Raw genomic sequence first — 17,252 nt, 5'->3', positions numbered from 1 at the left:
GTTCTAGTTCAGTTCTAGTTCAGTTCTAGTTCAGATCTAGTTCAGTTTTAGTTCAGTTCTAGTTCAGTTCTAGTTCAGTTCTATTTCAGTTCTAGTTCAGTTCTAGTTCAGTTCTAGTTCAGTTTTAGTTCAGTTCTATTTCAGTTCTAGTTCAGTTCTAGTTCAGTTCTAGTTCAGTTCTAGTTCTAGTTCAGTTCTAGTTCAGTTCTAGTTCAGTTCTAGTTCAGTTCTAGTTCAGTTCTAGTTCAGTTCTAGTTCAGTTCTAGTTCAGTTATAGTTCAGTTCTATTTCAGTTCTATTTCAGTTCTAGTTCAGTTCTAGTTCAGTTCTAGTTCTGTTCTAGTTCAGTTCTAGTTCAGTTAACAATTTTTTTAAATTATTACTATTGTCTATAATAGGAAATAAAAATTGTTTTATGTGGTTCCATTGCAGATATACGAAAAGGACATGTGAGTGTCCCAATTTATCAGGGAAGTTACTAAGATATTCCTCACCAAAACATCGCAGAAAATACAAAGAGGTAAGAAATATACATTTTTATTTAAAACGGTTTGAAATATCTTTATATATATACATATAAATAAACGTTATTTCAGCACATAACCCCTTGACCATATTGTCATAAAAATATAAATTTATTAACAAAATTTCTCATAAAAAGCTATCTTAATGAAGTCTACTTTTAGGGAAAACAATTTCTAAAAAAGAAGTTTAAAAACCTTACAAGTGTTTGTCGCCACTTAACTTGACATATAATATAAAAATAATATTTACTGTTTATTATATTGTTAAAAATGTCTAACAATAAACATGAGAAATAATAATAAAAAAACAAAACAACTTAAGTATGTTAAGTATGATAAAGCGGAACGAAAAATAAATAAAATACACAACACAAGCATATAAAAATATAAAAACTAAAGCATACTTTAAGGCCCACTTCCTATTTGTCAGTTGAAATCATACACTCACTACAAGCACGTTTGTAGATTTGTTGTATGTGTGTATTGTTTTATTGTTGCTTAATTATATAAATACTAACAACAACAACAATATATAGTAGAAGATGTTGCAAATAATAAAAACAACACAAAGCCGCAGGTAATTTGTCTTCATTAGTTACAAAAGAGTTACAAACAAATATAAAAATAAACACAAAGAAATGAAGAATAATACTTGGCCTAAGTAGCATCATATGAAATGTACTTTTATTGTAGCATACTTTTAGTTGTTTAGGGAAATTATTTTTAATAAAGCTATTTTTGAGAGCAGTTTTTATATACAAAATATGACATTTAATGGGCGGATAAGAGCTTTTTTGAGGAAGTTGATTTAGTACTTGTGAAGGAAAAATTTAATTTTCTTTCTAATTAATAAGAAGTACTGTTTGCAGAATAGCTGAAGAAAAATTTAGTAAAGCGTAAGATTTAATTGTGTTCAGTTCTTATTTTAGTTCAGTTCTAGTTCGGTTCTAGTTCAGTTCTAGTTCGGTTCTAGTTCAGTTCTAGTTCGGTTCTAGTTCAGTTCTAGTTCAGTCCTTGTTCAGTCCTTAGTTCAGTTCTTTCTAGTTCAGTTCTAGTTCAGTTCTAGTTCAGTTCTAGTTCAGTTCTAGTTCAGTTCTAGTTCAGTTCTAGTTCAGTTCTAGTTCAGTTCTAGTTCAGTTCTAGTTCAGTTCTAGTTCAGTTCTAGTTCAGTTCTAGTTCAGTTCTAGTTCAGTTCTAGTTCAGTTCTAGTTCAGTTCTAGTTCAGTTCGAGTTCAGTTAGTTCAGTTCTAGTTCAGTTCTAGTTCAGTTCTAGTCAGTTCTAGTTCAGTTCTAGTTCAGTTCTAGTTCAGTTCTAGTTCAGTTCAGTTCTAGTTCAGTTCAGTTCAGTTCTAGTTCAGTTCTAGTTCAGTTCTAGTTCAGTTCTAGTTCAGTTCTAGTTCAGTTCTAGTTCAGTTCTAGTTCAGTTCTAGTTCAGTTCTAGTGTTCAGTTCTAGTTCAGTTCTAGTTCAGTTCTAGTTCAGTTCTAGTTCAGTTCTAGTTCAGTCCTTGTTCAGTCCTTGTTCAGTTCTAGTTCAGTTCAGTTCAGTTCTAGTTCAGTTCTAGTTCAGTTCCTAGTTCAGTTCTAGTCAGTTCAGTTCAGTTCTAGTTCAGTTCTAGTTCAGTTCTAGTTCAGTTCGAGTTCAGTTCTAGTTCAGTTCTAGTTCAGTTCTAGTTCAGTACTAGTACAGTTCTAGTTCAGTTCTAGTTCAGTTCTAGTTCAGTTCTAGTTCAGTTTCTAGTTCAGTTCTAGTTCAGTTCTAGTTCAGTTCTAGTTCAGTTCTAGTTCAGTTCTAGTTCAGTTCTAGTTCCGTCTAGTCAGTTCTAGTTCAGTTCTAGTTCAGTTCTAGTTCAGTTCTAGTTCAGTCTAGTTCAGTTCTAGTTCAGTTCTAGTTCAGTTCTAGTTCAGTTCTAGTTCAGTCTAGTTCATTTAGTCAGTTCTAGTTCAGTTCTAGTTCAGTTCTAGTTCAGTTCTAGTTCAGTTCTAGTTCAGTTCTAGTTCAGTTCTAGTTTCAGTTCTAGTTCAGTTATAGTTCAGTTTCTAGTTCAGTTCTAGTTCAGTTCTAGTTCAGTTCTAGCTCAGTTCTCGTTCAGTTCTAATTCAGTCAGTTCTAGTTTCAGTTCTATTCAGTTCTAGTTCAGTTATCAGTTCTAGTTCAGTTCTAGTTCAGTTCTAGTTCAGTTCTAGTCAGTTCTAGTTCAGTTCTAGTTCAGTTCTAGTTCAGTTCTAGTTCAGTTCTAGTTTCAGTTCTAGTTCAGTTCTAGTTCATTAGTTTCTAGTTCAGTTCTAGTTCAGTTCTAGTTCAGTTCTAGTTCAGTTCTAGTTCAGTTCTAGTTCCGTTCTAGTTCAGTTCTAGGTCAGTTCTAGTTCAGTTCTAGTTCAGTTCTAGTTCAGTTCTATTCAGTTCTAGTTCAGTTCTAGTTCAGTTCTAGTTCAGTTCTAGTTCAGTTCTAGTTCAGTTATAGTTCAGTTCTAGTTCAGTTCTGTTCAGTTCTAGTTCAGTTCTAGTTCAGTTCTAGTTCAGTTCTAGTTCAGTTCTAGTTCAGTTCTAGTCAGTTCTAGTTCAGTTCTAGTTCAGTTCTAGTTCAGTTCTAGTTCAGTTCTAGTTAAGTTCTAGTTTAGTTCTAGTTCAGTTCTAGTTCAGTTTTTCACTAAAAATTCAAATTTTCACTAAAATTCACATCTTCACTTAAAATTCAAATTTTTGCTAAAAATTCAAATTTCACTAAAAATCCAAATGTTCACTAAAAAATGAAACTTTCACGAATAATACGATTTTTCAGTAAAAATTTAAATTTTCACTTAAAATTAAAATTTTCACTAAAAATTCAGATTTTCACTAAAAATTCAAATTTTCACTAAAAATTAAAATTTTCACTAAAAATATGATTTTCATGCGTTATTTCACTAAAAATATGATTTTTCATGCGTTATTTCACTAAAAATCTGATTTTGCGCTATAAATTTAATTTTTCACTCAAATACGATTTTTTAAGAATGTTGTGATTTTTCACTAAAAGTCAAAATTTCAAACAAAAATGCAACTTTTCTTTCAATATTCACATAAAAATTCAAATATTTATGATATTTTAAGGACAATGGGCTTTTTTAATTTTAGTTGTTAAATGCATTTTCTATAGCATACTTCAAGGAAATTTATTTTAATTTTATATATTTTTAAAAGTTATTTAATTTTATTTTATATACACACTCAAATGTTTTGCAATAAAAAATATAGTTTTTAGATTTAATATAAAAATAATACCTACTGGTATGAGACAATATACATAAAAAAATCAATATTTATTATATTAAAATAATGCAAACTCCTTCCAAGACTTTTGCTCTTATAAATGCATTTTCACATTTATATATAAAACGATATTTTAGATACTGCAGAAATATAAAGAAAATACATATAAATGTGTATTTGTATGTATATGTGTAAATATAAATAATATTATATATCAAAAATAATTGCATAAAACTCATACCTAGTATTTAGGTATTTTGGTTTATGCATTTTTCTTGTGACTTTAAATGAGTCATACCCAGTTTAAGTAAAATATTTAAACTTTGATGTTGCAATTTTTATCAAACTACCAAAAAAGTAAAACTCTTTCTATATTTACGTACACACGCACATATGTATATGGAAAAATATAAATTTAAAATGTTTTCTTAACAGATTTAAAACTGCATTTTAAAAACTCACACATCTTAACTTTTTATTTAATACATAGACAGACGACAACAATTATGTGCATACAAAAGTATGAATTTTATAAAAACTCAATAGGATTATGTCACCAGTATGTTGATGTAGAAGAAGTTTATATATACATACATATGTTCAACTGATTCTTATATAAAGTCTATAAAATGTCATGTCATGCCCCTACTACTGAAAACCTAATACCAGTAAAGAAAATTTCATTAACAGTTGCAAATAATACGAAAACATACACAAAATCATATTCAAATACACCAACATCCATACGAAATATATATACAATTAAATGCAGTATAAAAAGTTAAGCATACTTTTAGGGTATTGTCAGGTATCTGCAAATCTAACAAGCTGCCCTTTTACCCTCTCAAAAAATTTCGCCTATTTACAAATTGTTTGGTTTGTATTGAATTTTGTCTTTCTTTTCTATAAGTTTTTTTTGTTAGATACATGCAAATATTTTTTAATTTATATACCTAGAAAACAATAATATATAATTGTTTATATAATCTTATATGCATATAAAATAAATAAAATTATAAATATGTGAGAGAGAGCAAAACTAAAAATTTAATACAATTGAGACAAATTCAACAAAAAATATAAAAGAAAGAAATTGTTTTTATAAAATTTAAATCGAAAAAATTTTTTATATTTCATAAATTAGAAAAAAATATATACGTATAGATATCTTAAATTGCATTTTTTATGTATACTAGAGGAAAAGGAAAAAATGCATTGCCTATTTTAAGGCTTCGTTATTATTTTTTAATTAAGGTATAGTTTTTGAATGAAAAATTGTGGGGCAAGTGTTACTAACCAGTTTAGTTCTAGTTTAGTTCTAGTTCAGTTCTAGTTCAGTTCTAGTTCAGATCTAGTTCAGTTCTAGTTCAGTTCTAGTTCAGTTCTAGTTCAGTTCTAGTTCAGTTCTAGTTCAGTTCTAGTTCAGTTCTAGTTCAGTTCTAGTTCAGTTCTAGTTCAGTTCTAGTTCAGTTCTAGTTCAGTTCTAGTTCAGTTCACTTATAGTTACGTTCTAGTTCAGTTGTTTTTTGATTTGTCTCTTAAAATCGGTTTAAAATTATTTTACAAAATAATCTTAATTTTATTATTCATTAATATTTTCTTGTTAATTTAAAAGTTATTTAACAAATTAATAAGTCAATATTTCAAAGTCTTGAAGATGTATGAAAAATAAAAGGTTTTTTCAGCATTAGCAATGCAAATTGAGTTTACAAGAGAAATATGAAGAAGAAATAATAAATTAAGAAAATATTTTTGTAAACGACAATTATAGATGACTCAATATTAATTCGAAAATATTTTCGTATGCTAAGAATAATTACAAAAGCAGTCGGTTCAAAATAAAGAAGAAATGAGAAGAGAAACATAATTAATTGTAAGAAAACATTGAAAACCACAAAATCTTGTACACAGGCCGGGCAAAATGTTTGCAACGTCTTCAAGAGACAAATTTTATGCTAATTTATATGAAATAAGAAAATAATTTTCAACAACAACCAGAAACACACTTGTTTGTTAAAGACATTTTTCTAATGATGATTTGGCGAAAACCCTTAGAACCGAAAGGGGTTGGTTTTTGTACATATTTCTATCAATTGATTTGCATTTCTAAATATTTATTCTTATTTATAAAAGTGAAAAATGTCTGCTCAAGAAATCAACTTCAACTTAAATAAGTCCAGCTGTCTGTGTACTATTTATGTGTATATAATGAAAGAATTAATACAATTAAGGCTTTTTTAATAGCAAACATTTTTGCCCATTATAATTATGCATTTTAATTAATCTTGTCTTTCAAATGACAATTTTATTTTCATGTACTTTTGACGAAAATGGGGTGTTTTATGTCCATGCGAACGGTGTTTTGAGGGAAACGAAATTTGTTATATTACGTTTAGTTGGGAAAAAGGGTTAATTTTGTAGTTTATGCTAATTTCTTTTACGTATATAAAGATTGTTATATAAATGAAATAAGCCTCCTAAAAAATGAGAATGAAATTTATATGCAAATTTTTTTATTTTTTGCCACAGACCAAAAATTCTATTTATATTTTTTTTTTTTGCATTTTTGCCCAAACAACCAACAGCAGGAACAGATGCTGGTTGGCTTGCAAAATAAATATTTAAATAATAGTTTTATTTTAATTAGAAATTGGTATTTGTTAGAAAATTTGTTTTTCCGAATTATTAGAAAGAAAATTATGAACGATTTCAAATACATTTCTAATAAGAAATTTTAACTAGAACTAAACTAGAACTGAAACTAGGACTGAACTAGAACTGAACTAGAACTGAACTAGAACTGGAACTAGAACTGAACTAGAACTGAACTTAGAACTGAACTAGAACTGAACTTTAGAAACTGAACTAGAACTGAACTAGAAAAACGGAACTAGAACTTGAACTAGAACTGAACTAGAACTGAACTAGAACTGAACTGAACTGAACTAGAACTGAACTAGAACATGAACTAGAACTGAACTAGAACTGAACTAGAACTGAACTAGAACTGAACTAGAACTGAACTAGAACTGAACTAGAACTGAACTAGAACTGAACTAGAACTGAACTAGAACTGAACTAGAACTGAACTAGAACTGAACTAGAACTGAACTAGAACTGAACTAGAACTGAACTAGAACTGAACTAGAACTGAACTAGAACTGAACTAGAACTGAACTAGAACTGACTAGAACTGAACTAGAACTGAACTAGAACTGAACTAGAACTGAACTAGAACTGAACTAGAACTGAACTAGAACTGTACTAGAACTGAACTAGAACTGAACTAGAAGTGAACTAGAACTGAACTAGAACTGAACTAGAACTGAAATGGAACTAAACTAGAACTGAACTAGAACTGAACTAGAACTGAACTAGAACTGAACTAGAACTGAACTAGAACTGAACTAGAACTGAACTAGAACTGAACTAGAACTGAACTAGAACTGAACTAGAACTGAACTAGAACTGAACTAGAACTGAACTAGAACTGAACTAGAACTGAACTAGAAACTGAACTAGAACTGAACTAGAACTGAACTAGAACTGAACTAGAACTGAACTAGAACTGAACTAGAACTGAACTAGAACTGAACTAGAACTGAACCTGAACTGAACTAGAACTGAATCTAGAACTGAAACTAGAACCGACTAGAACTGAACTAGGAACTGAACTAGAAAATGAACTAGAACTGAACTAGAACTGAACTAGAACGAACTAGAACTGAACTAGAACTGAACTAGAACTGAACTAAACTGAACCTAGAACGGACCTAACTGAACTAGAACTGAACTAGAACTGAACTAGAACTGAACTAGAACTGAACTAGAACTGAACTAGATACTGAACTAGAAATGAACCTAGAACTGTGAACTAGAACGAACTAGAACTTGAACTAGAAACTGAAACTAGAACTGAACTAGAACTGAACTAGAAATGAACTAGAAACTGAAACTAGAACTGAACTAGAACTGAACTAGGAACTAGAACTGAACTAGAACTGAACTAGAACTGAACTAGAACTGAACTAGAACTGAACTAGAACTGAACTAGAACTGAACTAGAACTTAACTAGAACTGAACTAGAACTGAACTAGAAACTTGAACTAGAACTACTGAACTAGAACTGAACTAGAACTGAACTACTAGAACGAACTAGAACTGAACTAGAACTACTGAACTGACTGAACTGAACTAGAACATTATTAGAACTGAACTAGAACATTATTAGAACTGAACAGTATGTAATCAAAGTTTATGATATTTCACTAAATATTCTATTTAAAACTAATTCATTTCTAATATGCAAATTATAATTATTGATAATTTTAACTGCTTTTAGTTTCATTAAAAAAGCTCTAATTCACAGTTCTTCAAGAAACATCTGCTACATTCGAACAGTTTTTGTAATTTCCCCTTGAATTCATTTAAGTTTCATTTCCACATCTTATCGATTTCATTATTCTTAAGAAACCCACAAAAACGAAAAACAAAAGAAAAACCAACAAAAATAAATTGATACTTCTTTTAACATTTTTAATGAAATCTCTGTTTAAGAATAAAAACAAAGAATTTTGCATTAAATTAAATACATTAAAAGAAACGAAACTAAGCAGACAAAAGCTAAATTCAAATGAGCTACAATTTTTCAATACTTTTTTTTCTTGCCAACCATGATGCATCAATAGTAAACAGGGTATTAAGCATTTTGTATTATTTAGAACACAATATTGAGTCGGAGAACACAGGAAAGCTGCATGCCGTAATGTCAGTTGTCAGCCATATTCCTCAGCGATCATCAACATCATTGACTTTTGCTGCTTTTCGCTTAAACGAAAAGTATACCAAAAAGACACAAAAACATAAGGACAGCAAATATAATGAATTAATCCAAAAAAAAACCAACCCATAGCTCCATAAGTAAGTAAATCGATTTTAAATGTAAAATGAAAATGGAACAAAAAAATGTGAAACAACAAACCACCAAGAAAATTTTTAAAGTGAATCTTCTCTCTTCCCTAAAGTTGTGTTTACGTTTTCTGTATTATTTAGATCATTGATGGTTTCATGATGCAAATCATTTCTTCATGCCACAACACATTCATACGTACATATGTACATACCTCCATATACATTCATATGTGTAGAGGTACAATAATGACAAAAATGCAAATTATTGACTTGATTAAATATTTTGAAATAAAGACGTCATTAAAATAATTCAACATAAACTCAATAATCAAGAATTCCGAAAAATAAATACAAAAAACAAAAGACGACAAGGAAGGAAACATATTTCGTTTTTTTTAGTTTTAGAATGATCAGTGGCGTATTTAAGGGGAGGGGACGGAAGTCTATAGTCTATTCTATAGTCTTGTCTATAGTCTAGTCTATAGTCTAGTCTATAGGTCTAGTCTATAGTCCTAGTCTATTAGTCTAGTCTATAGTCTAGTCTATAGTCTAGTCCATAGTAGTCTAGTCTCAGTCTAGTCTAGTAGTCTAGTCTATAGTCTAGTCTATAGTCTAGTCTATAGTCTAGTCTATAGTCTAGTCTATAGTCTAGTCTATAGTCTAGTCTATAGTCTAGTCTATAGTCTAGTCTATAGTCTAGTCTATAGTCTAGTCTATAGTCTAGTCTGTAGTCTAGTCTATAGTCTAGTCTATAGTCTAGTCTATAGTCTAGTCTATAGTCTAGTCTATAGTCTAGTCTATAGTCTAGTCTATAGTCTAGTCTATAGTCTAGTCTATAGTCTAGTCTATAGTCTAGTCTAGTCTATAGTCTAGTCTAGTCTAGTCTATAGTCTAGTCTAGTCTAGTCTATAGTCTAGTCTAGTCTATAGTCTAGTCTAGTCTATAGTCTAGTCTAGTCTATAGTCTCTAGTCTATAGTCTAGTCTAGTCTATAGTCTAGTCTAGTCTATAGTCTAGTCTATAGTCTAGTCTATAGTCTAGTCTATAGTCTAGTCTATAGTCTAGTCTATAGTCTAGTCTATAGTCTAGTCTATAGTCTAGTCTATAGTCTAGTCTAGCCTATAGTCTAGTCTATAGTCTAGTCTATAGTCTAGTCTATAGTCTAGTCTATAGTCTAGTCTATAGTCTAGTCTATAGTCTAGTCTATAGTTTGTCTATAGTCTAGTCTATAGTCTAGTCTATAGTCTAGTCTATAGTCTAGTCTATAGTCTAGTCTATAGTCTATAGTCTAGTCTATAGTCTATAGTCTAGTCTAGTCTATAGTCTATAGTCTATAGTCTATAGTCTAGTCTATAGTCTATAGTCTAGTCTATAGTCTATAGTCTAGTCTATAGTCTATAGTCTATAGTCTAGTCTATAGTCTAGTCTATAGTCTATAGTCTAGTCTATAGTCTAGTCTATAGTCTAGTCTATAGTCTAGTCTGTAGTCTAGTCTATAGTCTAGTCTATAGTCTAGTCTATAGTCTAGTCTATAGTCTAGTCTATAGTCTAGTCTATAGTCTAGTCTATAGTCTAGTCTATAGTCTAGTCTATAGTCTAGTCTATAGTCTAGTCTATAGTCTAGTCTATAGTCTAGTCTATAGTCTAGTCTATATTCTAGTCTATATTCTAGTCTATAGTCTAGTCTATAGTCTAGTCTATAGTCTAGTCTATAGTCTAGTCTATAGTCTAGTCTATAGTCTAGTCTATAGTCTAGTCTATAGTCTAGTCTATAGTCTAGTCTATAGTCTAGTCTATAGTCTAGTCTATAGTCTAGTCTATAGTCTAGTCTATAGTCTAGTCTATAGTCTAGTCTATAGTCTAGTCTGTCTAGTCTATGTCTATAGTCTAGTCTATAGTCTAGTCTATAGTCTAGTCTATAGTCTAGTCTATAGTCTAGTCTATAGTCTAGTCTATAGTCTAGTCTATAGTCTAGTCTATAGTCTAGTCTATAGTGTAGTCTATAGTCTAGTCTATAGTCTAGTCTATAGTCTAGTCTATAGTCTAGTCTATAGTCTAGTCTATAGTCTAGTCTATAGTCTAGTCTATAGTCTAGTCTATAGTCTAGTCTATAGTCTAGTCTTAGTCTAGTCTATAGTCTAGTCTATAGTCTAGTCTATAGTCTAGTCTATAGTCTAGTCTATAGTCTAGTCTATAGTCTAGTCTATAGTCTAGTCTATAGTCTAGTCATAGTCTAGTCTATAGTCTAGTCTATAGTCTAGTCTATAGTCTAGTCTATAGTCTAGTCTATAGTCTAGTCTATAGTCTAGTCTATAGTCTAGTCTATAGTCTAGTTATAGTCTAGTCTATAGTCTAGTCTAGTCTAGTCTATAGTCTAGTCTATAGTCTAGTCTATAGTCTAGTCTATAGTCTAGTCTATAGTCTAGTCTATAGTCTAGTCTATAGTCTAGTCTATAGTCTAGTCTATAGTCTAGTCTATAGTCTAGTCTATAGTCTAGTCTATAGTCTAGTCTATAGTCTAGTCTATAGTCTAGTCTATAGTCTAGTCTATAGTCTAGTCTACAGTCCAGTCTATAGTCTAGTCTATAGTCTAGTCTATAGTCTAGTCTATAGTCTAGTCTATAGTCCAGTATATTATGATCTATATTTTGGTCTAACAAGGAAAATACGTTTGTTCCTTTTTCATAATTTGACCCCATTGGAATTTTTAAACATCTTATGCTTTTTAAATAATTTAACATATTCTATGTCACCCTAGTAATATATTTTTTTCTTGCTTACAATACCTTAAGTATACTATACTTTTTATGTTTTTATTTTCACTTTTTTCCTAAACTTCATTAACGAAATAATATTCTCAGCACGTTATTTGTGCAGTAATGCCATCGTAAATTACTAAACAGGTTAAACATGTTTATGCATTTATTTTCCAACAAAAAACCAACATATACTTTACATTGCATACTTTTAGGTAACCTCAATAACTAGCAGTAGAATGCATACTTAAAGGTAACCTAAATTAAATTGCTACAGAAAACTTATAGAAAGGAAATAACAATAATATTAAAAAGGAAAATAAAAAGCATGAAACTATATCCTCTTAATACTTTAAAGTACTCTAACCATTTCGCACGACAACACTAAACATGATTTTATTAAATTACCTTTAATTTGCTACAGAAACTCTATAGTTCTCACGGAAAAAAGGACTAATACTGAAGTCTGTGGCAGGAAGCCAAACCTGAAATTAAGAACATCTCCGTCGACAGGATGTAGCTGTTAATTGCACTATGACCTCGTATAATGATGCAGGATGTACAACAAGACAAGTAAACACTAACTAATTTTGCAAAATGTAAAGGTAATGTGGCAAGCAGCACAACTTACTACAAACAAATTCGCCAAAAATGGTCTTGTAATGAAGCTGTAGAAGTAAGTTGCCGTTGCCACAACATCTTCGCGTAACAATATGCCTTTTCCGTATTTATAACTGTAAAACGACGGAAGTTGCCACATTAACAGCCCGTGGTATAAACAGAAAATGAATTGTCTACTTGTACTTTAACCTTTTTGTTGCTACATTTTGCCACCATTGAATGTTTGCCTTATGGAGAGTGCATCATTGTTAGAAATGCAAAGGGTCTTGGGTTAAGTGCTAGTGTGTGTATGTGTTGCAGTATGAAGGTATTTTATCGTTATAGTTGTTGGTTGTTTCTAATTGTTGTTAATTTTCTAAAATGAAATTCGTTCAATTAAGTACACACCGTGGCATAATGATGATGCTCTTATTGTGTGGCATCCTACTTGTCTTGTTAACTCTGTAGTACAGTACTTTAGTAGCTGCCTTGCCACCAAGAAATGCGTTCTAGTTTTATTTTTATTATATTTTTTAGTGTTATTTCCTTATGTCCTTTTGTGTAATTTAAACATTTTGTAGTGTCTCATTTTGGGCTGCACAATAACCAACACTGCCACACAGCAAAAAGTTAGTGCGGCAACGCAGCTTGTGTATCCCCTCAACCCAATAAGGTATGCTAATGATTTAATATAAAGGTTTGAGGTTAATTAAATGTTCATGCTCGCACACAGCTACACTTACTCTAAAAAAAAACAGGATGAAATATGCGAAGTAATATAAATAAAATGAAATACAACAAGTTTGTACAAATTTATTCGCCTGAAAATATGCAATTAACTCTTGTTCTTTTTTTCTTGCTGTTATATTTAAAAGTTTGTTGTTGCTGTTGTTGTGGGGGGAACGAGTATTTTTTGGCACTGTAATAATAATATTGTGATGAAAATGTCATATTTAATTAAGTTAAACAATAAATATAAACATTTTGTTAGTGGATTTTTTAATGAACAGGGACAAACTATGATAATTTGTAATTTTGTTTATAACATTGAAATATAAAGTATAGTTTTAGGGGTAGGCGAACAGGAAGAGTTTAAAATATAGAAATTTGTAATTATTTTATAATTGAAGTCAACAAGTGATATTTTTATATATAGACTAGACTATAGACTAGACTATAGACTAGACTATAGACTAGAGTATAGACTAGACTATAGACTAGACTATACACTAGAATATAGACTAGACTATAGACTAGACTATAGACTAGAGTATAGACTAGACTATAGACTAGACTATAGACTAGACTATCGACTAGACTATAGACTAGACTATAGACTAGACTATAGACTAGACTATAGACTAGACTATAGACTAGACTATAGACTAGACTATAGACTAGATTATAGACTAGACTGTAGACTGGACTATAGACTAGACTATAGACTAGACTATAGACTAGACTGTAGACTAGACTATAGACTAGACTATAGACTAGACTATAGACTAGACTGTAGACTAGACTATAGACTAGACTATAGACTAGACTATAGACTAGACTGTAGACTAGACTATAGACTAGACTATAGACTAGACTATAGACTAGACTATAGACTAGACTATAGACTAGACTATAGACTAGACTATAGACTAGACTATAGACTAGACTATGACTAGACTATAGACTAGACTATAGACTAGACTATAGACTAGACTATAGACTAGACTATAGACTAGACTATAGACTAGACTATGACTATAGACTAGACTATAGACTAGACTATAGACTAGACTATAGACTAGACTATAGACTAGACATAGACTCTAGACTATAGACGAGACTATAAGACTAGACTATAGACTAGACTATAGACTAGACTATAGACTAGACTATAGACTAGACTATAGACTAGACTATAACTAGACTATAGACTAGACTATAGACTAGACTATAGACTAGACTATAGACTAGACTATAGCTAGACTATAGACTAGACTATAGACTAGACTATACACTAGGCTATAGACTAGACTATAGACTAGACTATAGACTAGACTATAGACTAGACAATACTAGACTAGGAGCTATAGACTAGACTATAGACTAGACTATAGACTAGACTATAGACATATAGACTATAGACTAGACTATAGACTAGACTATAGACTAGACTATAGACTAGACTATAGACTAGACTATAGACTAGACTATAGACTAGACTAGGACTAGACATAGACTAGACTATAGACTAGACTATAGACTAGACTATAGACTAGACTATAGACTAGACTATAGACTAGACTATAGACTAGACTATAGACTAGACTATAGACTAGACTATAGACTAGACTATAGACTAGACTATAGACTAGACTATAGACTAGACTATAGACTAGACTATAGACTAGACTATAGACTAGACTATAGACTAGACTATAGACTAGACTATAGACTAGACTATAGACTAGACTATAGACTAGACTATAGACTAGACTATAGACTAGACTATAGACTAGACTATAGACTAGACTATAGACTAGACTATAGACTAGACTATAGACTAGACTATAGACTAGACTATAGACTAGACTATAGACTAGACTATAGACTAGACTAGACTAGACTATAGACTAGACTATAGACTAGACTATAGACTAGACTATAGACTAGACTATAGACTAGACTATAGACTAGACTATAGACTAGACTATAGACTAGACTATAGACTAGACTATAGACTAGACTAGACTAGACTATAGACTAGACTATAGACTAGACTATAGAGATAGACTAGACTATAGACTAGACTATAGACTAGACTATAGACTAGACTATAGACTAGACTATAGACTAGACTATAGACTAGACTATAGACTAGACTATAGACTAGACTATAGACTAGACTATAGACTAGACTATAGACTAGACTATAGACTAGACTATAGACTAGACTATAGACTAGACTATAGACTAGACTATAGACTAGACTATAGACTAGACTATAGACTAGACTATAGACTAGACTATAGACTAGACTATAGACTAGACTATAGACTAGACTATAGACTAGACTATAGACTAGACTATAGACTAGACTATAGACTAGACTATAGATAGACTATAGACTAGACTATAGACTAGACTATAGACTAGACTATAGACTAGACTATAGACTAGACTATAGACTAGACTATAGACTAGACTATAGACTAGACTATAGACTACTAGACTAGACTATAGACTAGACTATAGACTAGACTATAGACTAGACTATAGACTAGACTATAGACTAGACTTATAGACTAGACTATAGACTAGACTATAGAGTAGACTATAGAGTAGACTATAGTAGACTAAGACTACTAGAGTAGACTATAGACTAGACTATAGACTAGACTATAGACTAGACTATAGACTAGACTGTAGACTAGACTATAGATGTAGACTATAGACTAGACTATAGACTAGACTATAGACTAGATTATAGAATAGACTATAGACTAGACTATAGACTAGATTATAGACTAGACTATAGACTATACTATGGACTAGACTATAGACTAGACTATAGACTAGACTATAGACTAGACTATGACTAGACTATAGACTAGACTATAGACTAGACTATAGACTAGACTATAGACTAGACTATAGACTAGACTATAGACTAGATTATAGACTAGACTATAGACTAGACTATAACTAGATTATAGACTAGACTATAGACTAGACTATAGACTATACTATGGACTATACTATAGACTAGACTATAGACTAGACTATAGACTAGGACTGTAGACTCGACTATAGACTAGACTATAGACTAGACTATAGACTAGACTATAGACTAGACTATAGACTAGATTATAGACTAGACTATAGACTAGACTATAGACTAGACTATAGACTAGACTATAGACTAGACTATAGACTAGACTATAGACTAGACTATAGACTAGACTATAGACTAGACTATAGACTAGACTATAGACTAGACTATAGACTAGACTATAGACTAGACTATAGACTAGACTATAGACTAGACTATAGACTAGACTATAGACTAGACTATAGACTAGACTATAGACTAGACAATAGACTAGACTATAGGACTAGACTATAGACTAGACTATAGACTAGACTATAGACTAGACTATAAACTAGACTAGACTATGGACTAGACCATAGACTAGACCATAGACTAGACTATAGACTTCAATTTTGGAAGTGAATATTTATATTCACATCAAATTAAATTATTTATAATTAACCTACTTTTGGTCATTTGGTAGATAATACAGCACTATTAAACCGTGCTTTATGCAACATGAACACATTCAATTTTAATACTTATCACTCTCTATTTCTGTTGTTTGTTGCAACAATTAAAACACCTTTAACTATTCTTTACTTCTGTTCCTGTACACGTACACCTGTATTTGTATTAAATTTTATTTTAATATTTGATAAACAATACTGGCAACCAACCAACCCCCTTTACTAACCGCTCACACAAAACATTTCTCCGTTGTTAAAGAAAAAGTCAGGGAAAATGTGGCAAACTGCACAAAAAATCAACAACAAAATAATGCATCTGAAAAAAATGGTTCTTGCTGATTAAAATAAAAACATTGTTTTAACAAAATTGCCGTTGTTGTTTTTTTTTTTTCGTTTCCAAATGTATGTTTTATGTTATTCACATGGTATCCACTAGCAGGGCGGAGCTTTTTGCACCAAAATGTGTTCACTATAGTTTTTTGCTATGTACTGGCTGCTGGTATTAACAATTTTTTCAGATTTTTTTGTTGGAGAGGGTGGGTTTTCTGAGAGTAAAGGAAAAAAATATAAATAAATAGAAATGCACACACATGTACATAAACGTTTAGTTGCCCAAGTGTGTGTGTTGTTGTATGTATTATGTATATTGAGATTTTTAACCTTTTACCAGATATTTTTTATAAATCATTTTTTGTCACGAAAAAAATTTGTTTAAAAAATATTAGAAATATTAACAAAATTGATAAAACATGTAGTTTTATTTGTTGCCTCTAATTTCGTCTCTCATATTTTGAAATTTAATTACTTTTCAATTGAATTTTGATTTTGTAGTTAAAAATGTTATAGACAACTATTAGTGCTTTGGAATATTTTAAAGGTAAATTGTTTAGTTAATTTTAATAATATTGTCAATTAAAGCGAATCAGGACTAT

General features: G+C 30.7%; 1 protein-coding gene across 1 annotated transcript in view; it reads left to right on the top strand.

Moving 5' to 3' along the window:
- The first annotated feature begins 429 nt into the window (after positions 1-429).
- Positions 430-17,252, top strand: part of LOC119609136 (putative protein TPRXL) — a 148,266-nt gene continuing 131,443 nt past the window's right edge. Inside the window, exon 1 of the mRNA XM_037963843.1 lies at positions 430-520. The gene's annotated coding sequence lies outside the window, so the exon portion shown is untranslated. The remainder of the gene's footprint in view (positions 521-17,252) is intronic.

This window comes from Lucilia sericata, unplaced genomic scaffold, assembly GCF_015586225.1.
Source record: "Lucilia sericata isolate MDLA Ls3-8-SP2 unplaced genomic scaffold, ASM1558622v1 Contig000934F_arrow, whole genome shotgun sequence".
Classification (NCBI taxonomy): Eukaryota; Metazoa; Arthropoda; class Insecta; order Diptera; family Calliphoridae; genus Lucilia; species Lucilia sericata.
This window is presented reverse-complemented; position numbering and strand designations above follow the sequence as displayed.